General features: G+C 36.1%; 1 protein-coding gene across 7 annotated transcripts in view; it reads right to left on the bottom strand.

The window, feature by feature from the left end:
* Positions 1-27,055, bottom strand: part of cora (coracle) — a 223,843-nt gene that overhangs the window by 134,783 nt on the left and 62,005 nt on the right. The window contains exon 2 of one of the 7 annotated variants that reach the window (XM_067772634.1): positions 15,202-15,266. The exons of the other annotated variants lie outside the window; for them this stretch is intronic. The gene's annotated coding sequence lies outside the window, so the exon portion shown is untranslated. The remainder of the gene's footprint in view (positions 1-15,201; positions 15,267-27,055) is intronic. 7 annotated transcript variants of the gene reach the window in all.

The following is a 27,055-nucleotide window of genomic DNA, read 5'->3' as shown; positions in this document are numbered from 1 at the left end:
TGGCTCCTGGCAGGATCGCCAATTAAAGTTTAGGTTGGGTAAATTGAGTTTTTAAAAAACTCTTGAACTTTATTTCAATGCTGCTCAAAAACTGACTAAGCTTTACATTTTACTCTTATTTATAACTTACAAATAGTTTACAATAGGAATATTGAATAGGATGTTTATCTTAATACGATACCTTAGTAATTTTACTCCTGGCATTGCATCAGCTGGCTAACGCAATGTCAGTATGTGGGAATGGAATGTTACAACAGATTCCGTAAATAAATCAAATAGCAATGTTTAAACAATTTGTTTATATTTGCCACCTGATTTGAGTGGAGTCGTGTTCCTTAACTTGTATGTGTTTAAAACGTAAGAATAAAATCAGAGAATTTTTCATAGTTTTCACCTCGGCCTCTTTCAATTTATTTATGGCCTCTTTTCTCGCCTTTATGATGTGGTCTGCGTCGGTTTCTAATACTTATTTAATAATTATTGAATATGTTTATAAAAGTCGCTTGGGTGTTTACGCTATGATGGGAATATAAATGCTTATATACATATTTACATATGTCAAAGACGCGAGGTGTAGACACTGAATAAATTAATATGTGTTTCATACTATAAGAATGCGCGTAATAGATGTATATTTACTTAAGGTTTACAAATATTTTATTCACTTTTGTTATAAATTTTTATTTATATTTATTTTTTAATACACATCTGATTTAGCCTTGAATGAATCAAATTTATGTTTATATTTGGTAGTTCCATATAATTAATTACCTCTTTTTCCTATGTTTTCTCCGCTGGTGTACTTATATAAATATATTTCTACAACTAATGAAGCGCCCATACTCCCCTTTAACTTTATGTCAGACTACCTCTATCTTCGGAGTTACACCTCTTACTATTATAAGCTCTTACCATGCCCCCACCCCCACTCCACTTTTTCTCCTTTTATTCACTCCTGCCTCTGCATTTCTCCTTCTCTGCGTCTCTTTTTCCCTCTCCGCCTTTTCCCTCACTTCTATTTCGCTTCATCTATCCTTATCTCTACGTCTTTGTCTCATTCTATCCCTTTCTCAGTTTCTTTTTCCTTCCCTCTTTTCTCCTCTCTCTAGTCCTTCTCACTCTTCTCCATCCAATATTGCCAGTCCCAGTAGGTGGCATGTACATATTTTGTTCCAGTCTCATTCCGAGTCCCAGTCCCAGTCTCAGTCCCAGTCATAGTCCCACTCCCAGTCGGTCCCTGTTTCACTTCCCGTAAAAAAGCATCGTAAATACTTATCTAGGAAAAGGGCTACACTTTAAGCGAAACCAAAAGAGAATTGCCGAAAATAGCAACACGGAGTTTATGCGTTTGAACTCGGCCATTTCATTTCGGACGTATGTACATATGTATGTATAAAGATACCCCGTTTTGAAGTACTCATCAGTAGCTTTCAGTTGATAACCATATCGTACAAACATCAAAATGGGTGTCCCCCTTTCTCTGCTTCCAATTTACGGTGTCGACTGAATACGTATTCGTACATTCGCATTCCATAGCCCATCCAGCGAAGCCTTTGGTCTTTTTGCTCCACCATCTTCATAAATACATAAAGCTTATACAGCTCATCATTTTACCTCCTTACATACTCGCCGTAAAATAAATCTTCTGAAGAAATTTTCTTTCTTTTCTCGACACCGTCTGTGATTCCGAGCCATACAACATCACAGGTGTGATGAGCGACATTTGGCATTTTTTTAGATCTTCCTTATAGTTTATATGGGCGACATGTAAGTCGTGCTCAGGGGGGATGTCGGTACGTTCCGCACCTGCTATATAAATTGTACACAACTAAGATAATGTACTTCGGCATGTCGAAGTGACTGTGGTGATGCTCTCTTCACTTAAGTGAGTCCCAATGTGTTTGAAGAACCTTACGGTGATGCCTTACTTGTCTCATAATAGCCTTATTGTGAGACATGTTAATGGCATTTTAAATTCATTTTATTGTAAGCTCGTTATATTAATTGAATAAAAATTGAGTTTATGTGACAAAATCAAACCTTTTTTACTGCATTACATCACACACTTACAGGAGTTGTACATTCATACATTGGCAGTGACTTTGTGTTGGTTAATTTTTTCAGACAATAGCTTTTGGGTTCTTTTTACATACAATTAAGTACTTGGGCGTGTCGAATGGTCAACGGGTGTACGATGTCAAGTGCACATTAAAACAAGTAAGGAAGGCTAAGTTCGGGTGTAACCGAACATTACATACTCAGTTGAGAGCTGTGGAGACAAAGTAAGGGAAAATAACATTGTTGCAAAAAGAACCTAGGGTAACCCTGGCATGTGTTTGTATGACATGTGTATCAAATGGAACGTATTAAAGAGTATTTTAAAGGAAGTGGGCCATAGTTCTATAGATGGAAGCCATTTAGGGATATCGCCATAAAGGTGGACCAGGCCTGACTCTAGAATTTGTTTGTACAATATGGGTATCAAATGAAATGTGTTAATGATAATTTTAAAAGGGAGTGGGCCTAAGTTCTATAGGTGGACGCCTTTTCGAGATATCGCCATAAAGATGGACCAGGGGTGACTCTAGAATTTGTTTGTACGATATGGGTATCAAATGAAAGGTGTTAATGAGTATTTTAAGAGGGCGTGGGCCTTAGTTCTATATGTGGACGCCTTTTCGAGATATCGCCATAAAGGTGGACCAGGGGTGACTATAGAATTTGTTTGTACTATATGGGTATCAAATGAAAGGTGTTAATGAGTATTTTAAAAGGGAGTGGGCCTTAGTTCTATAGGTGGACGCCTTTTCGGAATATCGTTATAAAAGTGGACCAGGGTTGACTCTCGAATGCGTTTGTACAATATGGGTATCAAACGAAAGGTGTTAATAAGTGTTTTCAAAGGGAGTGGGCCTTAGTTGTATGGGTGGATGCCTTTTCGGGATATCGCCATAAACGTGGACCAGGGGTGACTCTAGAATGCGTTTGTACAATATGGGTATCAAATGAAAGGTGTTAATGAGTATTTTTAAAGGGCATGGGCCTTAGTTCTATAGGTGGACGCCTTTTCGAGATATCGCCATAAAGGTGGACCAGGGGTGACTCTAGAATTTGTTTGTACGATATGGGTATCAAATGAAAGGTGTTAATGAGTATTTTAAAAGGGCGTGGGCCTTAGTTCTATAGGTGGACGCCTTTTCAAGATATCGCCATAAAGGTGGACCAGGGGTGACTCTAGAATTTGTTTGTACGATATGTGTATCAAATGAAAGATGTTAATGAGTATTTTAAAAGGGAGTGGGCCTTAGTTCTACAGGTGGGTGCCTTTTCGAGATATCGCCATAAAGGTGGGCCAGGGGTGACTCTAGAATTTTTTTGAACGATATGGGTATCAAATGAAAGGTGTTAATGAGTATTTTAAAAAGGAGTGGGCCTTAGTTCTATATGAGGACGCCTTGAGATATCGCCATAAACGTGGACCAGGGGTGACTCTAGAATGTGTTTGTACGATATGGGTATCAAATTAAAGGTATTAATGAGGGTTTTAAAAGGGAGTGGCCCTTAGTTGTATATGTGAAGACGTTTTCGAGATATCGACCAAAATGTGGACCAGGGTGATCCAGAACATCATCTGTCGGGTACCGCTAGTTTATTTATATATGTAATACCACGAACAGTATTCCTTCCAAGATTCCAAGGGCTTTTGATTTCGCCCTGCAAAACTTTTTCATTTTCTTCTACATAATATGGTAGGTGTCACACCTATTTTACCAAGTTTTTTTCTAAAGTTATATTTTGCGTCAATAGACCAATACAATTACCATGTTTCATCCCTTTTTTCGTATTTGGTATATAATTATGGCATTTTTTCATTTTTCGTAATTTTCGATATCGAAAAAGTGGGCGTGTTCATAGTCGGATTTCGGCCATTTTTTACACCAATACAAAGTGAGTTCAGATAAGTACGTGAACTGAGTTTAGTAAAGATATATCGATTTTTGCTCAAGTTATCGTGTTAACGGCCGAGCGGAAGGACAGACGGTCGACTGTGTATAAAAACTGGGCGTGGCTTCAACCGATTTCGCCCTTTTTCACAGAAAACAGTTATGTCCTAGAATCTAAGCCTCTACCAAATTTCACAAGGATTGGTAAATTTTTGTTCGAATTATGGCATTAAAATTATCCTAGACAAATTAAATGAAAAAGGGCGGAGCCACGCCCATTTTGAAATTTTCTTTTATTTTTGTATTTTGTTGCAACATATCATTACTGGAGTTGAATGTTGACATAATTTACTTATATACTGTAAAGATATTAACTTTTCTTTTAAAATTTGAATTTAAAAAAAAAATTTTTTAAAAAGTGGGCGTGGTCGTTCTCCGATTTTTCTAATTTTTATTAAGCAGACATATAGTAATAAGAGTAACGTTCCTGCCAAATTTCATCATGATATCTTCAACAACCCAAATTACAGCTTGCAAAACTTTTAAATTACCTTCTTTTAAAAGTGGGCGTGCCACGCCCATTGTCCAAAATTTTACTAGTTTTCTGTTCTGCGTCATAAGCTAAACCCACCTACCAAGTTTCATCGCTTAATCCGTATTTGGTAATGAATTATCGCACTTTTTCGATTTTTCGAAATTTTCGATATCGAAAAAGTGGGCGTGGTTATTGTCCGATATCGTTCATTTTAAATGACGATCTGAGATGAGTGCCCAGGAACCTACACATCAAATTTCATCAAGATACCTCAAAATTTACTCAAGTTATCGTGTTAACGGACAGACGGACGGACGGACGGACGGACATGGCTCAATCGCATTTTTTTTCGATACTGATGATTTTGATATATGGAAGTCTATATCTATCTCGATTCCTTTATACCTGTACAACCAACCGTTATCCAATCAAAGTTAATATACTCTGTGAGCTCTGCTCAACTGAGTATAAAAATCTAGGTTTCAGTTCTGACGAATGCCAGTCTCAAAGATGATGGGTTGATGTCATAGATATGTACATGCAAACATTTTTACTTTTAAAACGTCTATATTCTTATCTGGCACACTTTCACACGCGGCCTTGTATATGTACATTGAATGTATGTATGTATGTACGCTGTGGGAATAGCATTTAATTAAATTATTTCAAAGTATGACTAATCTACAGTACCATTCACTTTTGTGTATTTTGGTTTGTTTTGCTTTACTTGTTCATATTCTGATTTTTAGTTATTCTTTTATTTGAAAACGTCATCTAGATCTTTAGCCGAATTTTTTTGTCAATAGAGTTGTAAAAAACTACTATGGTGTCGAAATTTATAAAGCAATTGTGCTTTTTTGACGCACTAATTTCAGCTAGGGGCGCTCATAAAGTGTTTGTCAATACCAAGTTCCACAAAATTTACTTTTTACTGTCACTGTTCTCGTTCCCAATAGCCATCATCCCGTGAGATTTCTAGCTCCGTATCATGCTCAATTCTCACGGGAATGCTCTGGATCATTTCGAGACTTGAGATGCAAAGGTCGTGACATTTTTGTACACATGAGTTGTGATAGGCAGATGGTTGTGTTTCATTTAACATATACGGCTAAAGGCCAAGCAGCAACATCTATTTTTGAAAAAGTATGTTTATTTAAGGCAGCGTTGCCAAACTAAAGATAAGAAAGTAACAAATTATCTGGCTCACAAATGGAACCAGACTTCTACGAGGATTTATCTGGCTCAAATAGTTGTTGTTGCATTTACATGCAAAATTATTTATCTTCCTAATGATGACGGGATGATGACTAAAAGGAGCAATTTTGATGATAAAAGATGATTTTCAAAGCCCGTCCACGTCGACGGTTTATATAGTCGAGCTGGTATTTTTGTTTCGCACGCATCTGAGAGTAATAAAGAGTAATCTTTTCCACACTTGTGAACAAAAGATTAAGCCTACTGTACATTAAAATATATACGTATGTATATATACAAACATATGTACATTTATATATCAATATTAATTCAGCTGGTAATCACGGCAATTATCCACCGAAAAATTTTCGTTCTCCACGAATAAGACTCACATAATTCAATCAATCACCAAATCCCGTTTACTGGAATTATTAAATACCAAGTGTAATATCATTTCCGCACGGCAAACGACATACACTAGGGTGGTTTTTATTTCAGCTGTATATATTAAGAAAAATAAAAAATTAGGAGAGGAATCACAGTGGGAGCCGATAAACTTATAGGAAGTGTCCCAGAAATTCAAGCTTAGAACTAGAATTTTTCTAAATATACATCTTGTTACATAGAATATTGCTCCAATGTTTTTCTATTATTTAAACAACATTGCAATCTGTACTTAAAAAAGCTGCTCGTTCTACACTCGTTTCAGAGAAACGAGACGCCGATTTTAAACATCTCTGCAGCGAACAGTACTTGTTTATGAACAGCGCGGAACTGTCGCATCTGATGTCCTATGAAATAGCAATTCCCTCCCACCCGTCTCCTTGCAGACCTTAGGAATTCATTCTTAACTGGTGCAGTCGTAGGTGGTTCTGAAATAGTCACAACCTTGGATTAATTAGTTTCAATACATTTAGCTCAGACTCCAGCGATGGTGGTACAAGTGCGACTGATCCGCTCTTCATTCTTTTAAAACTAGTTCGGAGGTAGTCAATTAAATTGTAGTACGAACCATTCATTTTGCGTGCCTGTCTCTCATTTTTTCTGCAAGGTTACTAGCAAAACAATGAACACAAATATTAAGGTAGTATAGAAGTAAAGGGGCTTTCTATGAGGTCCGTCAAACTGGACCCCCCCCCCCCACGATGGATTCGAAATTTGGTAGGCCAGGTATTATGTGCTATTTATGTGCTAATTTGTTCCCAAAATAAAAAATTTTGTGCTCAAATTTTAAGTACTTTTTTTTAACCTCAAAATGGGGGGTCCAGCTGGACGTCCAGCTAGACCCCCCCTCATAAGCACTAGGTCAAACAAAAAAATTTAAATGTGGGAATTATGTGCTATTTATGTGCTCCAACATAAGCTGCGGTCTGTCCAGAAAAACAGAGGGGTGACAAGGGGGGAGCGGGGGCATATAACCCCAGACGGAAAAATCGAAACGGGATAGGTGCAGAATTTTGTGCTATTTATGGGCTCTATAGTTCCAAAAACGATTCGTTTTTTTGACAACTTTTAATGTTTTTTTTTAAACATCAAAAGTGGTGGGTCCAGCTGGACGTCCAGCTAGACCCTCCCTCGTAAGCACTAGGCCAAACAAAACAATTTAAATGTGGGAATTATGTGCTATTTACGTGCTCAATAGTGCCAAAAAGAATTCGGTTTTTTCACAACTTTTAATGATTTTTTTAAAACTTCAAAAGTGGGGGGTCCAGCTGGACGTCCAGCTAGACCCCCCCCCCCTCATAAGCACTAGGTCAAACAAAAAAATTTAAATGTTGGAATTATGTGCTATTTACGTGCTCAATAGTGCCAAAAAGAATTCGGTTTTTTGACAACTTTTAATGATTTTTTTAAAACTTCAAATGTGGGGGGTTCAGCTGGACGTCCAGCCAAACCCCCCCCCCCCTCGTAAGCACTAGGCCAAACAAAACAATTTAAATGTAGGAATTATGTGCTATTTACGTGCTCAATAGTGCCAAAAAGAATTCGGTTTTTTGACAACTTTTAATGATTTTTTTAAAACTTCAAAAGTGGGGGTCTAGCTGGACGTCCAGCTTTCGCAATGAACCCGGTACCTGAAACATAGTCATATCCATCACAAGGTACGTACAGACATACAAATATTCATCAAGTCAAATGGCTGCCCATGGAAATACTCGAAATCAAATCGCCTTATCATCGACTCGAAGCACAGTTTCGTCGCAGCCAAATATGCACCCCCCTCAGCGTTGCTAAATTCAAGGAACAAAAGAAAAGCTAGACGTCGAAAGGCTGCAATCGTGGAAGCGTATCTCTAGAGTACTTTGCACTGCTGCCGAGGAAACAATGTACTCTACAAAAAAACCGCTGGTACGATGAAGAATGCTGCGCTGCAACCGAAACGAAAGACGCTGCCTAAGCTCCAGCGGTTAGGGGCTTGGAATACAGCCCCGGCAGGTTGCTTGTCATACGAGGCGACAATTAAATATCCATATGATTCAAGGGGTTGCCAGCGCAATATATAGCTTCTCCAACCCAATTGTCAACCTCACCTACCCATGGCGAACCCTGTTTCTTTAGCATCCGAGGCCCTGGTGACCAACAGTTCTTCATGGAACTAGGGAGTGGGAGCGGGATGGCCAAGAAGTTCCAATGTGGCCATATTAAATCATTTCCGGTCGGAATCGTACCTTAATGGTGCTTGTTACCGGAACGTACCGGATCAATATTCGACAAAGAACCATCAACATCGATAACACTCGCCAAAACCTTCGGTTAGTATCTTTATCGCTACGAAAACAATAACAAAGCTAGGGCTACATTAAAAGCGAACGCAACAAGAAGTGTGTGAAAGATACCGCAAGTTGAAAAGGAAAGCGAGACGCCTTTACAGAAAGAAAAAAGCAGAGGCAGCCTGGCCCGAGTGCGAGAAGGTTGCACTGCTAGCAACTAGAAATAACGCCCGCAAATTTTACCGAAAAGTACGACGAAAGACGAAAGGTTTTAAGTCAAGAGCAAACTCCTTTTAGAATGAAAACGGCGACCATGTAACCGATGTCCAGAGAGGGGGGGAGGAATGAAGGGGATTCCCTCCGGGTCCGGGGTTTATCAGGGGGCCGGCAATTTAGAAGTACTAAGACATTTTGTGTATTTCTTTAGTTGTTCCATGTTAAGCCGAATTTCAAAAGCAACGAATATTGATAATGATTTTTTGCCTGGGTCTGAGGCGACAATAGAAACATCAAACAAAAATGTATTGCGACGAATATTAGTCACACTAAGTGATACATCACTAGTCTGATGCTAAGTAAATGAAGCCACAACAACTGTAAAGTAGAAAGTCACTTGTATCTACATAAACGAATCAATCATTATGTCTACACATATGAACGTACACGCAGCGGAGAAGGGACGAACAAACACATGCATATATCTTATCTGAAATGCTCCTAAAAGTAGACAATTATCTGTGGAAGTATCACTCACATATACACGCGCATAAGAGAAGCTATACACGTGCATCTGTAGTTATAATTTTATAGCTAATAACTAAGGGAATTCTAGAAATAGAAGCGCCTAGAAATATGTCAACGAGGAAACCAAAAAAAGTATAAAAGCAGCAGCAGCTGAGGCACGACGGAATCAGTTTGATTTAAGCAAGCTATCAGTTGCGAAGTATAAGTGTTATTTTCAAGTAGTCTAATAAATGCCATTTTGCATTATTGAATAGTGGATTTATTTATTCAACAGTTTAGTGATTCGAACGTTAGCAGAAGGTTGCAAATAAGAGGAATTACACTAAATTCGTTACAGTATGTTTACATGAATCCGAAAATGTAAAGTTTTCGTGGTGACACTGATGAAGATTCATCTTCAAAAAGTCTTCCAACAATACCACCAACTCTGTATCAAAGTTCAGATTATTTAAATGACTTCGATATCGGTACCATGAAAAATGAGTTTTTGCGATCTGAAGAAGTCAACGTAATAATTCGTGGAGGTCCTCAAAAGTGTCCTGTTATTTTTCCACGTGATTGTCATGACGAGGCATGTCCTACCTCGTTGTTAAACATAATATTGTCAAATGGAGAGAAAGTGGAGCGTGATTGGTTGGTGTGGCGTGCCAGTAGCAATGCTTTTTATTGCCTACCATGTCGTCTGTCTGTTAAGCACCAATGCTTTAAATCGACCTAAAATTTGTTGTTCTGGCGGATATTCGAAATTGCAGGTGTGGAAAAAGCTATACGATAAACTGCCATCACACGAAAATACTCAAGATCACATTAAATGTTATATTCAATGGCGATCTTTACAAAATCTAATTAAAAAGGAGGCTACATTTGATACACTTATCAATGAACAGCTAATCACTGAAACTCAAAGTGGAAAGAAATTTTATATAGAATTTTGGACACTATTTTATTTTTGGGTGAAAGAGGCCTAGCTTTCAGAGGCGAAAGTATATATCTTGGTGAACGAAACAATGGAAATTTTTTGGGCATCTTAGAACTCATAAGCCATTATGATCCGATACTTAGAGATCATTTGGAGAATGTTAGGATTTCACAACAGCAGCACAAACGTTACAAGTTCTTTCCCCAGATATTCAGAACGAGTTTATAGAAATTTGTGCAAAGTACGTGAGACAAACTATATTAGGCCAAGGCAAGAAAGCCAAGAAGTCATTTTAAACAGCTACGTTCAATTTGCGTTACCTCCAACAAATTTTACAATTCTCGAACGGTTTTTGGCTTTCGTGAATTGTAACAAAAAAACTGGTCAGGAAATCGCTGATTTAATTTACCATACCCTAGGTAAACATGAAATCCCATTAAAAGATTGTCGTGCATAGGGGTACGATAATGGCGCCAATATGAACGGAGCTTACAACAAAGCACAACGTTACATTCTCGACAAAAACTCGAATGCTGATTACTCGCCTTGTGCAACCCACAGTCTCAATTTATGTGGTGTTGATGCTACAGAATGTTGTATGGCTGCAATTACTTTCTTCGGAGTCGTACAAAAATGTTTTACTCTTTTCAGCAGCACTCCACAACGATGGGACATCCTCAAAAAAAATATACCGAGCTCTCTTCATAGTCTTTCGGCCAAAGCCCAAATTTGACTGCGCAAGCATACGGCGATGTTACCGGCATTCTCAAGTACATCACTTCACTTCATTTCATTTATTCGGAAAAAATACATTAGTACAATAAGACAAATTGTCTTTTGTAGTACAACAAACATAATTCATATAATTCATTTAAATAAATAAATAAAAGATGCTAGAAAACAAGCATATCAAAAACAATACTACAAAACTTTAAATTTTTAATTTTTTAAATTTTAAAATTTGGTTAAATTAGATTAAGATAAGATAAAAATAAAACAAATGCCCAGTTTAAGTTTGTTGACTAGAAAAATAACTGAAAATAATATGTTTGTAGTTGCTTTGGTTTACATTATTCCTAATTGCAGCTGGGATAGAGTTCCAAATACGTACGGTGTTGACGAAAAACAGCCTTGTCGAAGCAACGAAGTTAAAGTTAGGCACAACTAGATTACTCGTCCTGGGAGACCTAGTGAATGTCAATTTCTCAAAAAGATATGCTGGTGATTTTGTGACAATCAAGCGGTACAAAAAAATCACACTTCTAGCTTTTTGGTAGTCAAATATGTTACATCCTAATAGCTTGGACCTCCAAGCCATATGATCAAATTTTCGTAACCCGAAAACGTAACGAGTTACATGATTAAAGGTGACCTCAACTTTGTGTGCAGAACATGAGTCCAACTTGTTATAAACGAGCTCTGAATAGTTTATTATTGGCAAAAGAAGCTGTAGGGCCAGTTTTCTTCTAATATGCGGAGGTGTGAAAGGTGCAGATTGCCTAAGATTGCGCAAAGTGGTATACACTTTACCCATGACTGTATTGATAAGGTCTTCACAAGTTAGATTAGAGTTGATAACGAAACCCAAATTTTTAGTTCTAGAAACAATTTGTAAAGCCGTGTTTCCAATGTATATTGGTGAGGCAAGGGCATCAACGGACCTATTCTTCGAAATGGGCAAAATGAACGATTTAGTTGCATTAAGGCAGAGACCATTATTATTGGCCCAGCTCTGTACTGACAATAAATCATTATTTACTTTAAGACAGAGGTTGGCTACGTCCGTGAAACTACCAGACAAATATAATTGTATGTCATCTGCATATGCGTGCATTTTCATGTGCTGACAAACCGAAAAGATATCGTTTACGAAGATACTGAATAACAAAGGCCCAAGAATGGAACCCTGCGGAACACCTCGGGGTAGGTGTTTGGTCCCCAAAATTTCGCAACCAGTATTAACAAGTTGTGATCTTCCTGTTAAGTAACTCTCCATTACCATCAAAGCACTGTAGGCAAATCCAAAATATGTTTTAAGTTTATAAGAAAGTAACGCATGGTCAACAGAATCAAAAGCTTTAGAAAAATCGAATAGACAAAGCAGAGTTAGTTGGTTTTTATCAAAAGGTATGCGTATGTCATCAAGAATTTTAAGTAGTGTCGTTGTACAACTATGCTTGGCTCTAAAGCCCGATTGGTGTGGTGATAAGAGGTTATTTCTAGAAATGTGCAAAATTATTTGCTCTGCTAGCAGCCTTTCAAAAACTTTCGACAGCGCGGGCAATATGCTAATGGGTCGATAATCACGGACCGAGTTTGCAAGCCGTTTCTTCGGGACGGGTCTTACCATAGCACATTTCCACGATTCAGGAAACCGAGAAGTTGTGATGCAATGGTTGATGATGTGTGTGAAGGTACTCAGTATAAATGGTAGAATAATTTTTACAAATTTTATTGGTATACCATCAACCCCGATGGCATTGGATTTAACTTTAAGTAAGCACCTTACCACGTCGCATTCGGATACCGCCCTGAACTCAAAATTTTCTCCACAGTAGCGCCCATAAGCATTTGGAAAAGGCGCAGTAGGATTTACAGCAGGACTACTCACAAACGCATCATTAAGGGTGTCAGCATTTAGTTCGCATACATGTTTGTCCCTTCCATATACTCGCAAGCTTTTTAGATTACGCCAAAGAGTTTTTGGAGGTAGCGAAGGGTTTAGCCTTGAGGTAAAAAATCTACTTTTTTCGTTCCTTATTATCTTATTAGCGATATTTCTGGCAGCTTTATAGGCAAGCCATGCAACATTACTTTTACTCCTCCTCCACGATTGGTATGCCCTACTACGTGCTTTTATTGCCGCTTGAACTTGGCCATTAAACCACGGACACGAAACATTTCTAGGTCTACTTGAGCGAATAGGCACATGTATGTTAAAGGCATTAACGATTTTGCTGTTAAGGAACTCAAGTTTTTCATCAGCAGAAACTAGTAACCAACAATCACTCCAATTAACACAGGACAAATCAGAACACAAAGCATTATAGTCAAGTAAGCGGTAATCCCTAAAACTAAAGGTACTACCAGTATCACAGCGGTTAAATTGTATATCTAAGGAACAAAAAATAAGATCATGGTCAACAAGTTCGAATGTATCTTGCTGTCCTCAATTTGGTTCAAAAAACTGACTGCCATTAAGAAAGAAACGTGGTCCTCCAAGCGAGAGACGCCACCATAGATGTTGAGGTCCGACATCTACATGCGTTATTAACTGATTTGAAGTTGATCAGGAACCAATGGGAAAGAATTTTAAACGAATGAAAAACAGTTGCTATTCAATTGAGCATCTCGCCAAAGTTTCCGGACATTCGAAAGAGAAACCCAAAAAGACGTTCTGAAGATAATTTAAATGAGATGATTACGGATGACTCAGAGTCGTTGATTCGGTAATCACTGGCATTACTGAACGATTTGCAGCTATGAGAAATTTATAAAAATTTAAATAAAAAGAAGGTTATAATCAGCTGTTCGATGCGGCCACCTTGTATCGTTCCACCATGCAGACAATGGCATTTACTTTGACAAACGACATTTTTAAGCGCTGAACACACCAAAAACTAAGAAACTGAACGCTCCCAACAGAGTTGCATTGTGCTTTTGACTTCATTAGGCATTCGATTAGCTACTAATGAAATAATTATAGATTCGAATTTTGTAGGGAAGATTGAGCTCAATAAGCGTCTTAATGTAGAAAACTGCCTTTATTATTCAATAACCCGTCTGTGTGAAAACAGTATTAAAATGTTACCAAATAACTAGAAAAGATTATTTGAAACAATATGTGGCTGTTAAAAGAGAATTTTATTTCTACGCTACGATAAAATAGTATAAATAGTAAATATTCTGTGTTAATTTTATTTTCAGCTGTTAGTCCAAAAATCATTTAATTGATGTGAGAAAAATTTTATTTGATGTAATCCATCAATAATGATTCATGAACGAGACGTCATTAATTAAAATTAATCCAATGTATTACTGGATTTTGTATAGGGGGCCCGTAAACTGTTTAGCCCGGATTTTCTCTCTCGGCCCTGTGTACATACATGCATATAACTAAATAACCAAGCTTGAGATACAACTGTTCTAGAAGGTGAAACATCTAGACCTTAGAAAAAGGGGCGAACGAGGTAACCGAGAGTATAAAGCAGCGCAAGCTGGGGAATCAGTAATCAGTTTGATTTAAACACGCTATTAGTGAAGTATAATTGTGAAGCGCTACTCCCAAAGTAGTCTAAATAAAGACCATTTTGCAATACTAAATATTGGACAGTTCAGCGATTCGAACGTTAGCAGAAGGTGAATTTAGGGAATTTCTGATATTTGTGCACCTTCTGCTAACGTTCGAATCGCTAAACTGTTGAATAAATCACTCCAATATTCAGTATTGCAAACTGCTCTTTCTTTAGATTACTTTGGGAGTAGTACTTCACAATTATACTCTCTGTTGCCTCGTCCGAATATCTCTACCAAAAATTTTTGAAGATAAAGATGTTGCATGCGCGAACTTCAGTGGAAAGCGGCGGAGCTTCACAAAATTCTAGTAGGTCACTTCCACCACATCAAAAACTTTAACACAATTTATAATTTTTTAATTGTAGTTTTAGAGTGTATAAATGTGAATTCTGAGCACATTAGCTGAATAAAAAGTGTACAAATAATTGTTAAATAATAAATACAGACAGTGGTAGTTTAACAAATTTTGCTGTGGTAAGTGGTGAATGTGAGCTACTAGAAGTTTTGTGAAGCTTGCTTCACACTATTTTTCGTCCCTGCAATGTCTCTATGTTAATATTGTCTCTCTCTCTACTAAGGTCTAGACGTTTCGCCTTCTAGAACTGTTGTATCTCCTGCTTGGTAATTGAGCTATATGCAAGTATGTGTGAGTAACAACTTCGGCTGATGACTACATGTGTGTGAGTGAGTTATCTCTTCGTCGCCTTCTATGTATGTGTATAAATGATGTTTGATGTGTTCATGTACACAAGTGTAGCTTGTTTTAACATTTTTGTTGTTGTGCCTTTATTTACTAACAGCTTAGTGATGCTAAATCGCCACAATATATTGTTTCCAAAAATATTTTTTTTAACTTACAAACGTGTTCCGTATTCCAATCTTATGCATATTATTAAGTAGTCATGATAGTAATTTATATTTACCTGAAAAAAGAAAAAACATTAAAATTTAAAAGGTATTAATGTTATGGACCGTCTTTACTATAATTAAGACTAAAAAATTGGGTATGCCATTTTTAAACAATATTTTATGCCATGCATGCTGTAATTACACTTGAGATGTTGCGTAATTATGTTAACTAGAACTCTCTGAGAGATATTCCTTATGAATAAGGTTCTCAGGAAAATTTAGCCTTTTTGGTAGATTCATAGCATTTAAAAATTATAGATAATTTGAACTATGTCAGTTAGAAATTTTATTTTTTTTAATTCCCCAGTCGTTAATCCATTTATATTTTTGTTGTACAAACAAAATTGTAGCAAATTAGCAAAATAGTTTCCGGCACTTGAAAAGACGAAAATTTTTGGGGAATTATGTCATATTTACATTGTCAACACACCCGTCAGTGAATTGGGTTTTAGAGTAGCTCGAATGATGTCAACGTTGTCACGATTTTTTTTTTTTTTCAAGACTGGCGTGTAAAGTAAGCATTGAAAAAATTACGTAAAGACTAACTTGCTAAAAAGTTTAATTAACAAATTACTTTTCGTTTTGGTGAACGTATTTACTATTTACGTACTATATACATATGTAGATTTACATATGGTCTATATATAGTAAATACTCGGCGTATGGGAGTTACACTTATTCTAGTTCACGTGATTACTAAGTAGTTGTTGCTCAAGAAAGTAAAAATGTATAATTGTAACGTCGGCTCTGGAACACTACGGACTCAATCAGTCTATGTGAGGTCCTCATGGACCGGCCAGTTCAACCTAACGTCGGCTCCATGGAAAACTAACACGCTTGATTATTCGTGTGGAGAACTGGCAGGTTTCGTTATTCACGTCGTCAAATAAAACATTTCGTTTGTTTGCGTGGGCGGGTATTTACTTTACGGTGAAGACAACTAGTTAGAAGCTAACTCCATCTCCTCCTTAAGTTTCTTTAACATGTACTAGTCTCATGAAAAAACTAATGACAGATTTCGATCAGATACGTTGTTGTTTTAACGATAAAGGCACTCTCATGGTCCTTTCCCGGATATAGATCCGGTACGATCCGGTAACAGGCGGTATTGAGGTACTAGCCCGAATATCTCGGGAACGATTAATATGACTACATTAAACTTTCTAAGCCATAACGCCCCCCCTCCCCTATTTCCATGAGGAACTTGGGGTCGCCAGTGCCTCGCCTGCTTAATTTGTGTATGATACAGTAGTTATTGTAACAGGATTTCCCTAGGGTAGGTGAGGTTTACAATTGGGTTGCAGAAGCTTTGTATTGCGCTTATCAACCCCTTTTCATCAAATTGTTAAAGGTTTCGAGATATCTGATCCATATAAGAAAACAGAAACAGTACAGAAATTGCTATCAGTATAGGGGGTTACTCGAAAGCGCAGGGACCTAATAAGTATCTATTATATAAATACGGAAGACAAAATTTTAGCGCCCTTTTACGGCCGAGCTAATTTTAAGGTATAAACAATTAGAATCTACCTCAAAAAATTAGAGTGGGTATGCAAGATATATACATATCTGTGGCAATTTGAAAAAACAACCTAATTCGAGTTAGGATAAAAGTGATATTCTGAGTTCATAACAGAAATCCGTTACAGATCTCCCTGTGTTAATTACTCATAGCCCTAGCGCCAAATGGCTGCTACAAAATAGAGGAAGTTACAATGGTGAATTGTGGCTAGCTTTTCAGATAAAGGTCTATGTATCGCCATTATCCTAACTCGAAATAAGTTCTTTTTTCAGATATGATTAGTATTAAATGTATGAAAACATTCATTTGAAGCAATTTTTAATTTATAATTTATTTAATAATTAATTCTTTGTAGTTCTATGAATAGAACAAAAGTAACAAGAAAACGTGTCTAAGTTCGGGTGTAACCGAACATTATATACTCAGCGTCAGCTTCAATTGCACATTTCATTTCAGACAAATTACTTTTCTACATAACACGTGGCACCGCCCGTTAAAAAAAATGTCTCCCCATTTCCTCTTACAATAAAACTTGATAAGTGAAATATCATTGATTCAAAACTATTTTTTGCTAAGTTATAGGTTATTATTCTAGTATACGACCCTTTTAAACTTGTTTTATATCTAAGTTGCCGTGGTCTTTAACCGATCTCGTCCATTTTTTCTAGAAATATTTCCTGCTATAGGGAAAATTTGTGTACCTAATTTTATTACGATCAGTTAATTTTTCTTCGAGTTATGGCTCCCGAAACATAGAAAATTTCTTAGTCATAAAAGGGACGGTGCCACGCCCATTTTTTTAAATTTTAAGTTTTTCCTTTTTATTGTTATAAATACATAAATGAAATCCCATTGATATATAGCCCTTTTTTGCAAATATATAGCTTATTTTATTCGTCCACGACCCTTTTAAAAAATGTTGCTAATTTTTCTCAAGAGTCTCAATATCAGTCCACATATCAAATTTCAATTATGAAATTATTTACTAAATTATCAGGTTTTTTGTGTTTTCCAGTATTTTATATATATAACAAGTAAGGAGGGCTAAGTAATTTAGTAGTAGTAAAAAAATTTGATTGAGCCATGTCCGTCCGTCAGTAAATTTGGTACGTAGGTTCCTGGGCACTCATCTCAGATCGCTATTTAAAATGAACGAAATCGGACTATAACCACGCCCACTTTTTCGATATCGAAAATTTCGGAAAACCTAAAAAGTGCGATAATTCATTACCAAATACGGATAAAGCGATGGAACTTGGTAGGTGGGTTGATCTTATGAAGTAGAATATAAAATTAGTAAAATTTTGGACAATGGGCGTGGCACCGCCCACTTTTGAAAGAAGGTAATTTCAAAGTTTTGCAAGCCGTAATTTGGCAGTCGTTGAAGATATCATCATGAAATTCGGCAAGAGCGTTACTCCTATTCCTGTATGTGTGCTAAATAAAAATTAGCAAAATCGGATGACGAAAAAAAAAAAAAGTTTAAGTCAAATTATCACAAAAAATTTAATATCTTTACAGTATATCAGTAAATTATTTCAATGTTCAACTCCAGTAATAATATGGTGCAACGAAATACAAAAATAACAGAAATTTTCAAAATGGGCGTGGCTCCGCCCTTTTTCATTTAATTTGTCTAGAATACTTTTAATGCCATAAGTCGAACAACAATTAACCAATCCTTGTGAAATTTGGTAGGCGCATAGATTCTATGACGATAACTGTTTTCTGTGAAAACGGGAAAAATCGGTCGAACACACGCCCAGTTTCTATACACAGTCGACCGTCTGTCCTTCCGCTCGGCCGTTAACACGATAACTTGAGCAAAAATCGATATATCTTTACAAAACTTAGTTCACGTATTTATCTGAACTCACTTTATCTTGGTAGAAAAATGGCCGAAATCCGACTATGACCACGCCCACTTTTTTGATATCGAAAATTACGAAAATTGAAAAAAATTCCATAATTCTATACCAAATTGACCCAAATATAACTTTAGAAAAAACTTTGAAAAATGGGTGTGCCACCTTCCATATTAAGTAGAATAAAATGAAAAAGTTCTGCAGGGCGATATCAAAAGCACTTGGAATCTTGGCAGGAATACTGTTTCTGATATTACATATATAAATAAATTAGCGGTACCCAGCTGATGATGTTGTGAGTCACCCTGTCCATTTAAATACTCACTAACACCATTTGTTTGAGACCCATATCGTACAAACACATTATAGAGTCACCCTTGGCCCACCTTTATGGCGATATCTCGAAAAGGCGTCCACCCATAAAACTAAGGCCCACTCCCTTTTAAAATACTCTTTAATATCTTCCATTTGATACCCATGTTATACAAACACATTCCAGGGTTACCCTAGGTTCAATTTCCTACATGGTGATTTTCTCTTATTTTGTCTCCAAAGCTCTCAGCTGAGTATGCAATGTTTGGTTACAGCCGAACTTAACCTTTCTTACTTTTTTTTTACTTGTGATTTTTGTTGTTGATTATATTGCTTCAATGACATTTAACTCAAAACATATTTATTATACATATAATTTTGTTCACAATATTTTATTTTTCAACACGGCTCTTCGCGAGATTCTCGAATCCCGAATTACTCGTAAGGCTTGCGAGATTCTCGAATTACTCGTAAGGCTCACGAGATTCTCGAATCTCGAATTATTCGTAATACTCGCGATCTTCTCGACTTTCAATTCAGTCGCTGCATTGGTAATATTCTATAAATTTCGGGTTATTCTGCTTAATATGGACATTTTAGCTTGTTTTCAATTAATTTAAGTCAAAACAGAAATTTTAAGTTTTTAATTTATTTAATAATTTGGGAAACATTTAAAGAACGTGACATCAGGACGGACAAGGCGACAGCTGTTTCGATTATACCTTGTAAATCTGTTCAAAGCTTTCTCTCCGGGAGTGGGATTTGAACCCACACTCCTACGATGGTTGAAGTGTTACAAACGCATTCAGCCACGTCATGCCTTAGTTGTTGTAAACCTTATCCCAATTGCCTTCTTTGCATATTTTCTTTATGAACAGTACATAAGGCGGTTTCAAAGAAACTTGGTGTTGTTGCTTTTTGTTCTATTTATAGAACTACAACGAATTAACCAATTCTGTCTATTTGTATCAGTTTAAGCGTGGATTGCCCTTATTAAGTTTTTAAGTTTGCAGCGAATTCTGTAGACATGCTCTTTTCAGAGCTTATATGGCAACGCACACTGTTTGGGAGTATGAGTAACTTACAATTGTTTTTTGAAAAACAAAGCATAAAGCTGGTATAGAACCTTACATTTTTCGATGTCTCTAGGTCAGTTTCAAAGATATAAAAATAATATCTCGTGTGTCTTTAAAACTGGACCGAATGTATGGTGTACATTGTAAAGTGAAGAAAAATGAAAACCACAGAAAATAAGGAAGGCACCTAACATTTAGACAAATATTCTGAACGAATAAAAAAGATTACACTGTGTGACACACAAAAAATACCTGGGAACTCTTTCCATTTTAACTATCTAGTTTTTACCCCCTAAATCAGGATTTTAGGGGTGTGCAGTAATTCTTAGATTTTCCAGATCTACTTGAAAAATAGTATCACTTCCCGGAACACCAAATATTTTTCAATTCCTGCTTGAAGGAAGCCCCTAACCCTCATTTCCATAGGTGGGCCTGCTCAAAAATCTAGATATTGCTAAACAAAATAAATTAGAGAAGACAAGTGAGCATAAGGTCTTCAAAAATAAAAAGAAACAAATAAGAAATAGAAGTTTAAATATTACTTAAGTTGGGCTAGCGGTTGAAGTTCAACCACTACACAGCTTTACTTTCCTTTTCTTTTCTTTCCTTTCCTGTATTTCCTTCTCGTCTCCCCTTCTCTCCTCCCCCTCCACCCCTTTCCCCGTTTGCTTTCCTTTTCCTTCCGTTTCTTCTCTTTCCTTTCACTTCCTTTCCTTATCTTTTCTTTCCTTCCCCTGCTTTAATTTCCTTTCTGTTCTTTTCCTTTATTTGGTTTTACTTTATTTTATTTTAGTAGTAGACAAAAATTTTGCAACCAACAAAACTAATAAATACTCCAACTTGAATATTATCATTTATTTTTGTAAACACTTTGAATATCAGCAAGAAAAATTACACATTTACTCATATTTGGTGTTTCTCCGGTTATATTTCCAACAAACCAACTATGTTCACTGTCTTCATTCACGAGAACAAATATAAGTTCGTTTTCATGACGCCCGATGGATTTGTCAACACATTAGCATCGCACACATGTTACGTTTGTAGTGCGAGTATAAACATTCTCATAGTTTAAACACGTATTTCGCGTTGGCAGTGGTGCGCCATTTTTATACTCATCTGAGCAGAGCTCACAGAGTATATTAATTTTGTTCGCATAACGGTACCCCGTAACGGCATAAAATAATCGAGATAGATATAGACTCCTATATATCAAAATGATCTTGGCGAAAAAAGAAATTTATTTAGCCATGTCCGTCCATCTGTCCGTAAACTTCAGTAAATTTTGAGGTATCTTAATGAAATTTGGTATGTAGGTTCCTGGGCTCTCATCTCAGATCGCTATTTAAAATGAACGAAATCAGACTATAACCACGGCCACTTTTTCGATATCAAAAATTTCGAAAAACGGAAAAAGTGCGATAATTCATTACCAAAGAAGGATAAAGCGATGAAACTTGGTAGGTGGGTTGACCTTATGACGCAGAATAGAAAATTAGTAAAATTTCGGACAATGGGCATGGCACCGCCCACTTTTAAAAGAAGGTAATTTTAAAGTTTTGCAAGCTGTAACTTGGCAGCTGAGTATGTAATGTTCGTTTACACCCGAACTTAGCCTTACTTACTTCTTAAAGCTATATTTAATATTTTTGAAATTTGTTTAATGACCTGCACTTTTCTTTGACAAGGCCTATATATAGATAACAGAAAAACAAAAAAAGATGAATTAATAAATATCATGTAAAAATATTGCCCTCGACGCAGACTTAAGCTTATATATCATATCAAAAGTTTGCCAAGACAATTAAAATCAGGGACCCTTTTTAAAAGTTTTTTTTTAGTAGATAAAGTCCAGGTAAATATTGTCCTAGGTGAAAGCTTATTACGGGGATATCCATAGCAATTTTTATTTTTCGGACCTTTTTCAAAAAAATGCACAAATAAAAGTAAAATGCGTACTTTGACTTTATATGTCAGAAAATAAAAGTTACTTAATATCCTCCGGACTTAACAATTTACAGTCCCCAATTAAGTTTTTCTGAAGGACTTTTATTACAAAAGGAATAACAGTTTCGGTAACTGGTTAAAATAGATGCAAAATGTAAAAACTATCAAACCTTTTTAATATCGAAATGGCTCAAGCAATAGTTTAAAAAAAGCTGTAAAATAAGGTTTATAAAAAACATGATTTCCGACAGTCTTAGATGCGTTTCATCAGTTAAATAAAAAATATTAAACATCACTTAATTTAAGGAGAGAAATAACTCTCATTGAGAAAACTAATTTTTTTTTAATGATAACGACTTTAGAAATATAAGCGCAACCTCTTATCTTATTTATAGTTTCTATGAATATAGCATTGTGTGACTTAAATGCCGTTGTAAGCTATTCATTGAACCGCTTTGATGTGAAAATTTACAGCCACCCATCAGACATCACCGATCAGCCATCAAAGATTTGACTCTACAATGGCTTTTCTTTGGTAGCTACGCTGAGTGTTATGTGCTTAACTGTCAATATTGAATGCTCTGTGCGTATCAAATGAAACTGGATTGAAGAAATTATAAACTAAGGGCGTAATCAATGTAGCGAGTCTTTTGCAATGAGAAACCAAAGTCAGTGTTGGCAATAGTGCGCAAGTGTTCGTGGTTTTAAACAACGATTCGATTCAAATATGTTAGCACAAGACCATACTTTGTCAATTACCATCACAGCAGGTCAGTGGCACATCTTGAAAGATTTTGTACACAAACGTGAGTCTTTTGAAAAGTCAGTTCCGTTTCATGAAATCCACTGAAGTTCGTTTATCTTCAATTAAGGCTAACCGAATATTAAGAGCTCTTTCAAAAAGACTTCCTGCTAAGTTTTTGTAAATGTGAATGCTTAATCTTTTAGCGCTGTAAGTAATATGTTGTTGTTATGATTGTTGCAAATTTCAATACGAATACACCCATGCACAAACAACTATGCATATTATTAATGCAAAAAGTATGTCGTCGGCAGTCTAAATAGAAAGGAACTGACTTATCAGCATTTGCCAATTGCATTTGGATTTTAATATTTTATATTATACCTTGAATTTTCTCTAGACATGCATTTTAATAAAATACTCATCAAGAAATATTTATGTGTTTTAAATACATACATAAATGTTATAACATTTCTCACGCCCTTTGATTTTGAATCACAGTCAAAGGAATGAAATTTTTTAATTTTATATAGTCACTTACTTACATAATTGACGCTTAACCGTTCAAACAGTTATGACCGTCCAACAAGGCTCACTACACGCTTCTTCGTTGGGCTAACTGGCGTCAACTGGTAACATTGGTGGAATTTAAATCGTTCTCCACCTGGTCCTTCCAGTGGAGTGGGGCCGCCCTCTTTTTTTCTTTTATAGGTGGTTTCCGATTGGAATATCTTTTCGCATAACATGATTTATCTGCTGCTGTGTTTTAATTTGCTGGACTAAGTTGATGTCTGCGTAAAGCCCGTACAGCCCATCAATAAATTGTCTTCGGTTCTCGCCATCGCCGACGGCTAATATTTTGAGGAACTTTCCTCTCGAACGCTCCAAGAGCCGACTCATCTGATGGGTTCATGGTCCACGCCTCCGCACCATAAAGCAGGACGGGTACGATAAGTAGTTCGCCGAGACAGGTTTTTAGTTTTCAATTGTCCAAAGTAGCATTTATTGGAAAGAGTGATTCTTCGCTGGATTTCTAGACTGACGTCGTTGTTTGTGTTAATACTGGTTCCCAAATAAACGAAGTCCTTTACTATATCGAAATTATGGCTGCCAAAAAGTGGCGTCGTTGTCAAGACTCAAAAGACGCGTTTCGACATATTACCATGTTTCGAGCACTCGTAACGTCAATCAGCCTCAGTCTATTAGAAAAAGTTTCATTGTGTAGGCTGAACTCTCCGATTGTGTGGCCAAAAACACCTACTTTTCCCAGCCTGGCGTTAGAGTGACCAAGCACCCGCAATACATAGCCTCAAGTAACCGGAAATAGTGAACTGCTAAAAGAGTCACCCTAGCCATTCTAGGTACCTATTAATTCTTATGCGTAAGCACATAAAATTATTTATTACATGCTCCAACTTACAGCACTAAAAATTAGAAATGTTTACAAAAGCACAATGCTGAGACGAATAGTAAACAGAAAATATTCAGAAAGTTTTGGCCATTTTTTCTGTTATGCGATGGCATACGGACATTTGTATTAGTACATACAACATATTAAATATGGAAATGTAAAATATTTTGTTTATTTTTTTAATGGTTCTGAGGCAATAAACTTCAAAACATATAAAGCACACACATTCATACGAACCTCATGAACTGGTCCTAAAACTAACCGCAGGTACTAAAACTAACCGCGGGTGCGAGCACCATTTTCGTAACGTGACACATACCCTTCCATACGCACTGCAATGGCCGCGTTACATTCAACTTTTTCATATACATATATGCGTTAACCGCAATATAATGCATTATGAGTAGATTGCATGTATTTTTACTGAGAACGGCAGATCGAGCGACATTAACATAAAAAGAAGAATTCAACTTTTGCTTTTTGGCTTTGAGTGCTTTCACACTTTGTAAGTGAAATTATATTTTCCCCCTTTTGGTACTTTTCCAACATTTTTCACAATTAAAATCTGCATTTAAGCAAAATAATAGGAGACAAAATATGTTAGGACGTATTTTTCGTGTTTAGTCAGAACGTTTATAATAGTGCTTCGCGAAGTTTTGTATGTGAATGGGCAAGGCGAAATAAGTTTCAATTGCTAAGTCTGAAATTCCTTTATATGTGCAAACGCAACATCTTGCGTGATTGTGGTGATGTTACTGTCATATATAATTTTGCGTTGAACGCTCCAACAAACGTATATGAAAAATTCATTCTGGCGCGGTCATAAAGTTTTTTAAATGTACATTTCTAGGTATCTGCGTTGAATGAATAATTTCAAATATATGTATGTATTATTGAACATTTCAACCTACATTATAAGTTTCACACGAAATTTCCTTTTTCTTTACTGCGTGAATGATTAAATAATTTTTTTTTACCAGCAGCGAGGGCAAAGCTCCAAAGAACATCGCGCAAAGTGTGTACTTTTTAGTATGTGACTAAGCAGATAGCGGAGTTGCCCTCTTTGACATTTCGGCACAAATGGGTGTGTTGCAACTAGAAAAGTTTTAGGGGAAATTTCGTTGCTATTTTAGTTTTCTGATGAGAGCTGTAATAAATTACTTCGAAGACTTTTTGTTTATTTTTATGTTTTATATGAGTATGTATGTATCTGCATATGTATGTACATATGTTTTAAAACTTTAATGTGTTTACTTAAAGTCTCAATAAGGTACGTTCTTACACGTCTATGTAGCTCCGCTGATTTATCGATTGACCCACTTTTGTTTTCCATGTTTTTCGCGTTTAGCTTTATAACGATATTCTTGGGGTGTCGAGTTTGTTGACACGAAGTGTCGAAACGCCACACATCTGGTCTGGATTTGGCTTTCAGTGGACTTAGGGAAATGAAAAAAATGAAAAAATATTAATTGATAACACAAAAACTTTGATGGGGATCGATTTTAAGTCTCATTACATTACGTTTTTATATATGAGTATTTTTTCATAGTCTTAAAGAAAAAAGTTATAGCAAATAAAAAAATTTTATGTATGGGAAAAATCGCATTTTTACCGTTAACTCATTTTCCTCACATTTCCTCAAAACATGATTAATTTATTTATATAATTAGCGTTATATACTAAGCAATGTACCCGGTTTCATGGTTCGAAAAGGTTCGCGTTTTTTTTTTTTAGTATTGCGAATCACTTTTTAATTTTGGATAGAATTTAAAAACAAAAATATTATTTTTTAATTTATTTAATATTTTTGGGAAAAATTTAAACAACATGACATCAGGACGGACAAGGCGACAGCTTTTTCGATTATACCTTGTAAATCTCTTCAAAGCCTTTTCTCCCGGGAGTGGGAGTCGAACCCGCACTCCTACGATAGGTGAAATGGTTACAAACGCATTCAGCTACGTCATGCCTGTCATGTTTTCATACATTTAAAAACGCAATACGGGCAATCCCCGATTAAAACATTAAATATTATTTTTTGTTTTTTGTTTTTTTTTTTTTTTTGCTTTTTGTTTTTTTTTTTATGTTAGTGTTGCGAATCACTTTTTAATTCTGGGTAATATTTAAAAACAATAATATTTAATAAGTCATATTATACATTTAATTTTTTTATATTGAATTTACATTTAGCAATTCAAAAAAGGTTCATATCAAAAATTTAGCTATTCCAGCTTGTTCGTATATTTTTTTTTGTTTATATGATGCTTACTATTCCACTATTTCAGCTTGTTCGTTAGTAACAAAAGAGTAATTAAAATTAAGTAATTATTAAGTAAATTGCATGTGGAACTTGGAGTCGACAGGGCCTCGCCTGCTTAATATGTGTATGATACATTCATATTTGTAATAGGATTCCCACCGCATAGCTGATAATTGGGTTGCGGAAGCTCTGAAGCTATAAAGCTTTGTATTGCGCTTAACAACCCCTTGAATCCCCCTTCTCGATTTTATCACGTTTACACCCGCTTATTTTCTTACCCTCAGCCTTTTTTTATTTTTATTCTTCTCCTTCCCTTCTCTAGGTTTCTCCACTTCCTATCTTCCCCTCGCACTTTCTACATTATTATCTCCATTTCCTGCTCCAACTTTCTTTTCCTCCTCTCGCCCTCTCTCTATTTTTTTCGTTTAATCCTTCTCTTTCTTTCCGTCCTCAATTCTCACTCCTATCTTTTATTTTTCGTTTTCTCTTTTTCAGCTCATGGCTTTTTTATAACTTTTTCTTTACCCCTCGTTTATCTTCTAAAACCACCACATCTTGCCAAAACCTCATTTGCAAATAATATTTCATATCCATATTGTGAAAACACATTCTGGATTCACATATGGAACTAAAACCCACTTACAAACCATTTACGAAACTAAGGCGGG

Source organism: Eurosta solidaginis, chromosome 3 (genome assembly GCF_040869045.1).
Source record: "Eurosta solidaginis isolate ZX-2024a chromosome 3, ASM4086904v1, whole genome shotgun sequence".
Classification (NCBI taxonomy): domain Eukaryota; kingdom Metazoa; phylum Arthropoda; class Insecta; order Diptera; family Tephritidae; genus Eurosta; species Eurosta solidaginis.
The sequence above is the reverse complement of the archived record's forward strand: the minus strand, read 5'-3'. Positions and strand labels throughout refer to the sequence as shown.